This window comes from Nelumbo lutea, chromosome 4 (genome assembly GCF_056320005.1).
Source record: "Nelumbo lutea isolate HS-2025 chromosome 4, American lotus-T2T, whole genome shotgun sequence".
NCBI classification, from domain to species: domain Eukaryota; kingdom Viridiplantae; phylum Streptophyta; class Magnoliopsida; order Proteales; family Nelumbonaceae; genus Nelumbo; species Nelumbo lutea.
This window is the reverse complement of record NC_142687.1, coordinates 3,685,487-3,692,662: the sequence shown is the minus strand read 5'-3', so window position 1 is coordinate 3,692,662 and position 7,176 is coordinate 3,685,487. Positions and strand designations below refer to the sequence as shown.

The following is a 7,176-nucleotide window of genomic DNA, read 5'->3' as shown; positions in this document are numbered from 1 at the left end:
TCTGGTGCATTACCACAGAAAACACAGGATGGGTCCCTTGAGTGTCTTAGTAACCGAGTGGATTGCTTTATCTTAACTCCATTCATTAGGACTTTCCATCCAAAGAGTTGACACCGAAGGGATGCTTTTGTGGTCCACAGTTTTGACCACTTAATTTGTTCTTGAGAGGGGCCCATGGTATGTGCTTGAGAAGCTTATGTAAGCTGGTAGAACCGAGTACTCCCCATCCTTGGTTTTGTTCCAAAGAAGCTTGTCCTCTTGATATTGAGGGGTCAAGGGTATATTTAGGATGGCCTCAGCTATTACGTCTGTGAAGACATGGTATAAGAGTTGGGAATTCCGAGTCCCGTGAGAGGTAATAAAGTCTTTTACCATCCGATCCCTGCCACTGGGATGTTGCACTTGTAGGAGTTGTGATTTGTTGGAGGGAAGACGGGGAGTGAGAATAGCAAGATGCTTGCGATGTTTTGCCACCAATAAGAGTGATATCTCTGTGATTTGACTTTAAAAATGGACTTTTCCCGCGGTCTTTGCTCCTTGTTTTTTGTTTTCATCTTCACTATATTGTATAACACCCACAATCTCCTTGTTTTTGCAACCGGTGATTGTTCATAAATTTATTCACTGAATTATAGATATTTAAATAAATCAGTAAAGAAGTTTTTAGAATCTAAATGTTCTTAATTTCATCTGTTTTCCCTTTTATCATAGGGTACTCTGAATGAAATAATATAAGTTAAACCTTCACACATCATGCAAGCTAGCAGCCAAGAACAATCGGTTTCATTATTCAAACCTGCAGATATGAATGCAAATTACCTGGAAAAGAAAATATAAGCGTATGGACTGAAAGCGTCGATGAGGTGTTGGCCATTTTAAACTGCTCTGGCTGCAGCGGATCTTGGAATTAAGAACTTGATTATATGCTCTGACTCATTAAGTATTGTCAGAATTGTGAGCCTGATATCTTTTGATTGTTCTCCTGTAGTTTTGCCTTTGCTCCATGATTTGTTTGGTTAATTTGGTTTTGTTGATCGTGATGTTAATAATAGTGCAGCTCATGTCTCTTTCAGTTGCTGATGATGCTATAAAAGTCTTGGTTGGCGATGGCCCCCGGCCCCCGGCCCCCTTAATAGCTCTCTTTGTTTTTCTCTAATGAGACCCTTTTAACTGCCTTCGAAACCGTTGACTGAGGAAATGATTTTGAAATGGTGGATGATGGGGGTTGTGTTGTTTAGGATTGTGGTATTTCTCATCATTTTGTATCATTCTTTTTTAAGAACTTTTCATGTATTGGGAGGTTTTGTTTGATTGGTGTTTTGGGTGTTAATGACAGGGTTTTGAGTGGGTTGGAGTTTGAGGGAACAGACTTGTTCTGTGAAAGTTTGGACTGTTATTAGGATTGACAATTCGATCACCTGAATCAACGATTCGCTGACCAATTCAATGGCTCTTGACGAAAAACGGTTCTGGGATAAAACGGAACCTTCCAGTTTTGAAAACATTGCATTAAATGTTTTGGGGCGGGCACGAAAGGGAGGGGGGTTTAGGGAGGTGGAAAGGAACCCACCCCATTTTCATCCCTGCCACCATATTAGTAAGCAATAAGCATGGCGTCTTTTTCTGCTGCTGAGTACAAATTTCGAGTGAATATAGTTATGAATGACACAACTTACCAGACTAGGAAATTCTGCTGTACAAGAAAATATCATCGATAGGAAGTTCCAGTTCGTTCACCATTCGAAAGGAAACAAAAATCCAAATCCAGTTATTTTCCCAATGGCAATTTTTCCCTTCATTTCCAAGATTCATCTGAATCGGTAACTTTTAGACAAGAAGAAAAATGATTATGTAGTACAAAGTCTACCTACATCAAGAAAAATTCAGCCTCAGTTGAGGTTTTGTTAAAAATTATTGTTGCTTAATATTCACTTATATTTTACTTCTTTCCAAATTTTAAATACTTGAGGCTTATATATTCCTGACGCAAGAGAAGCTGGGATATTCGTTGGTCTAATTATGGGTTATTCATTGGTCTAATTATGGGTTACAGATCTTTTCTTACCTTCCATTCCCTTGAGCCGGTTGAGTTGCTAGAATGAAGAATGAAAGAGGAAGCGAAAAAGTTATGGTTCCCACAATTTGGCTTAATCTCCATGCATTGCTGGTGGTCCTTACCCAATTTCGTTCCTACCCACATTACTGCTGATTTTACATTCTAGTGCAAGTGTAACTAATGTTGGGCTGGCAGTTAGTTCAATTCCAACAACTGAAATGCCCCCATTTGGTCTAATCTGTTTTGATCCTTTCGATTTTACAGGCATTAGGTACAGGCATTAGGTAAAATTTCATTCTTGTAAGTATATTCACCAAAAAAAAATTAGTGGAAAGTTTACATTAATAAAATCAATGTAAACTTTACCTTCCTCTGTCCAACGGTTACTTGCGTTTCCGACTGCATGTCTTTGTCCAACGGTTACTCGTGTCTCCGGATGCATGTCTTTATCCAACGATTACATCGATAAGAGCCATCTGTCCAACGGTTACCTCTGCAACTGCTACTGCTTTTCTGACACTACCAAAACCCAGTTGAAAATGGCGAAGATGGACCTCTGCAATTGCCTTGCAATAGTATTGCGTTTGGACCTCTACATTTGTCCAACGAGGGCTTATGATGGACTCCGCATCTTGCCCAACTACGTCAAGAACCTACGCAACACCGCCTTTCACGACTCCATTCGTTACGGTGAGTGGGAGCTCTCCTTCGACGAGACGCTGCTCTTCCATTTCAAAACGCCGCACTGTCCGACGTCACACAGGTTTCATATCCCATGCATCAATCCGCCCGTCGATTTCGATTTCAGGGACGAATACTGCAACGACCAATTAATCATCAAAAAGGGCTAAATGATTGTTAAAAAGTGAAATGAGGTTAATGTTAGATTAGCTCAAGGTATGTTTAAATCAATTAAAAAAAAAAAAGAAAATTTAGGATATATTTAAGTAGATAATTGTTTCAATCATTAAGTAGCATTAGATTATGTCTTCTACTTCGAGAGATTAGAAATTCAAAAACATTTTATAGGATAAAATGATAAATTACAAAGACCCCATTTGTACTATAGAATCAGTGACAAAGACCCCTATAATTTAATTTGCGACAAAGAGCTCCCTAAAACCTTTAAATCAGATGACAGAAGCCATTAAATTACCAAAATAAATAACTCACTAAACTTTGTCTGTTTTCTTTTTCTTGTCGTTCTCTTAAAACCTAGCAGATGCAAAAATACCTTAATCATTGTCAAAAAAGAAAAAAAAATCTAACTTTTTGGTGAGAAATCTCCGACAATGAGAAAGTGTTGATTGCCGGAAAAGAAAAAATTGATCATCCTTAATCTTGAACCAACGCATCATCCAAAACTTGCCATCTTAAATATGCGTATTTTGGAGTTACGGTCCTCTGTTGAGGCGTGGTGAGGTCCATATGTAGAACTTTTAGAAAACTTTCACCAAAGGAACTAGAAAGGGACAGTTTTCATGCCCTAAATGAAATGAGTTTTCTGAACCACGTCAGAAGATTACAGTCTGACGAAAGTAGCAAGTGGGTTGCAGAGAATAGATAGTCGAAGCTCATGAAAAGATTACGATACCTGACGTGTGTGTCCAAAATGTGTGCCTTTGATAGGTAGCTTTCATTATTCTCTAGAGAATTATTAACTTCGCTCTGTGAGCTATAAGGTTAGTCCAAAATCTGCAATGCCGTAGAATGCCTCCACTGTTTACCTTACCAATTGAATGGCTGATTAATAATCTAAGCTTCTCAACATATAGAATCAAGACAAGGTATACGCATTCCATGGAAGATCGACCCAATAATCAAGGACACTTGAGAAATGGCAAGGGCCATTAACATCTTGGTATTAATACAAGTCACCAATCTAGAGAAGGTAAACAAATTGCAGAGAAGACCTAATAGTTAATCATTGACGTCAAGAAATTAAGAGAGATGTGGAGTGGTATTAATACAAATGTTGTTGAATCTCTCACATATTTCTTATTCATCTTACCAAACTTGAGTATTTGTCCACAAAAGATCATTTACAAGAAAGCAACATATATCTTATACACGTCCCCAAAGAATTTGCGACCTGCTTTATGAAACTGCAAGGGTAAAGCTGAACTGAATAAGTTCAATCGGGTTGTGCCCACAAGTCCATATATGGCACGGGTGGAATTGACCGGATTGAACATTTTGACCTAGTTGTTGAACACTTGAACTCAAGTACGTACTGGACTAACCCAGCATGGCCCCGTTTCTCAGTTCGGCATCCATGTCTATTTCCGTAATTACAGATCACCTATAGGCCTAATTCCAGTTGTAGTCGAATTAACAAATGCAGTTTTCGGGTTATCACAAAGTAGTTATCTGTGGTTATTACATGAAACCTTTCTCAATTCTGGATGTAGGATTGTCAGATTTCAATCGGGAGGTCAAATCGTTCTTTTTTGTTGCAGGTATCATCATCCCTTTCTCTTCTGTCTTTTAGATCATTACTCTCTATTTCTACGTCCATGGATTCGAATGCTGCATGTTTAGTTATACAGCCAGCCAGAATCTCTCTATGGTCGCCGTAGAGAATTCCGTACGTGAGCAATCTATAAGATATCCTCCAGAGATTTGCCTTGACAGCATTTGCAAGACTGCTTTCGGATTTGACCCAGAATACTTGTGTCCCTCGTTTCCATCGCCAGAATTCACCACCGCATCTGAAAGTGTTGTCCGCCCGAGCAACGAAAGGTTTGGCTCAATTAACCAGACGCTTTTGGAAACAGTTTCCCAAATTTTAGGCTTTGCATAAACTTGGTGAATGGTGATTAGCTTTATCTCAACTGATCGAGACACAACATGGAAACCTTCACCCGGTTCTTCTGGTTAAATATCAAAGACACTCTCATGTGAAGAATAAGGTTTACATTACAATCATGGGTCGCTCTACAAGAGCATGAGATTATACCCGCCTTTTCTTTGGGACGCCAAGGAGGCAGCGAGGACGACTTATTACTCGAAGGAACAGTGGTGAAGAGAAGATTTCATAAATTAAAGAAAAAGGTAAATTTAATTATAAAAGATTAATTTGAGCATTTAAAAAAATTTATACTTTGTTGAGAATATTTTTCGAAATTAACTGATGGAATATTAACGAAAGGGGTTTTTGTTACAAAACAAAAAAAAAAAAAAAAGTGCAAGGGCCAAGGGGTCTTTGTCACTGACCCCATAATACAGGGTATTTGTAATTTACCCTAATTGTTTTGCGAGAAACTGCTGCAACTCCACCGATGATAGTGGTGAAGAATCCTTCGCACTCTCAATATGTATTTGTTTTGAATACTGTCGTATTCATATTTCATTGGGGTAACATGTGACCATGGTACATCGCAACCATATATTGGGAACATCTCTAAGTACGGCGAAATGTGCAAGTGGGGAGCGTGCCCATTTGAACTTGAGAAAAATTATCTTAACTTGAAAGCGAGCGAATCTGAGTTTGAAATCGGTGTAAATTAAGAATATTGTAAAAATTTATATCAATTTGTTTTTGTTGGCATTTGGAGAGAATGTGTAATCATTATCAATCTAAACCTTTACTCGTTCAATTTTGCATACGTTTGAATGTAGTGAAGTTTTACATGTAAATCACATCAAACATAAAATTTTACATCGATTATTATTTGTAATTTATAATTTATTAGTTTTCCTCTTTTTTGTTTTTTTCTTCATTTGCTAAGCAGAGCACAAGCAGCGTTCTGCTTTGACACCTCTGTACCGGTTTTCAGAGCTTCATAAATTTTCTGCTATATCATTTTCCGGCGTTGCCATTATCACAGACGCGCTCAAAGATAGGCTCTCTGTTTTCTTTTTTCTGCGTTTCTTTGGGAGATTGTCCTCTCGTTTGTTCTTTCTGATCTCGACAAGATTGTCTTCCCTTCTTCGCCGAGCCTCGTCTGCATCAATGCCAATCTTGTAGGATTTTCTTGCGAACATTGGTTCGGGAACTAAGAGTATCTCGTTGTTCTTTTCCCAACGGCACTGAACTGAGAAGGATTCGCTGGCAGAAATATTCTCCAAGATCTGATTTTTTCATCACAATCTTTCTGCAGCACTAAATAGCAGGTTCAAACAGATCTAGTTCTCTGTTTCACAATCTCGCCGACAGTAGGGCTTTGCAGATCGGAAAATCTGTTGCTGGTTTCTTCTTCTTGCTGCTACTGGTGTTGTTGAGCAAGCTAATTGGAAATATTATCAGAACGGCTTTGCAGATCGGAAAATCTGTTGCTGGTTTCTTCTTCTTGCTGCTATTGGTATTGTTCAGCAAGCTGATTGGAAATATTATTAGAACATCCTCCATACTCTGCAATACTGATTGGATTAAAGGATAATTTGAACATCTGAGAAGGGCTCTCCATTACTGTCCGCTTTTGAAGTTCTATTGAACAACTGGAAATATTATCGTTGCTTGTTCTGTTTGTAGGCGTCCCTTCGGTCTTCCGCTTGCATACATCGGTGGGGGCTCTTGGACGGAATTTTCTCTTATCAGAATTTTTTTTCTTGGCTGTCCTTCTGCTTGCGTACATCGATTTCACAGAATTAGTTCAATTTGATCAAGTCTTTCTGCTGTAATCAACATGGCAAACAACGAGATTCATCCTATTGTGTAAAAACAAATTGCATGGCAAACAATACACCATCAAATCCGTTCTACCTTCATCCGAATGAGAATCCATCTCTGGTGTTAGTTTCACCAGTTTTATCAGGCCTAATTTTAATTATGGTTCAGATCCATGCGAATGGCTTTGCTCTCAAAGAATGAGCTTGGATTTGTCGATGGAAGCATACTAATTCTTTCGAACGATGATCCTACTTATCCAGCCTAGCAAAGATGCAACACAATGGTTTATTTGGTTAATCCGTTCTTTATCACCTTCAATTGCTAAAAGTATTTTGTGGTTAGACAATGCTGTGGATATTTGGAAGGATTTATTGATAGGTTTTCTCAAGGAGATGCTATAAGAATCTCAGAACTCCAAGAAGATATTTATAATTTTTTACAAAACTCACTCTTTATCATGGATTATCACACACAATTAAAGATTCTGTGGGATGAATATGTTACTCTT

At 38.4% G+C, this 7,176-nt stretch overlaps 1 long non-coding RNA gene across 1 annotated transcript; it reads left to right on the top strand.

Moving 5' to 3' along the window:
• The first annotated feature begins 4,495 nt into the window (after positions 1-4,495).
• LOC148853434 (uncharacterized) lies at positions 4,496-6,724 on the top strand. The gene is made up of 2 exons (XR_016112505.1): positions 4,496-5,110; positions 5,791-6,724. It is a non-coding gene; the product is annotated as an uncharacterized LOC148853434 (long non-coding RNA).
• Positions 6,725-7,176: the final 452 nt, after the last annotated feature.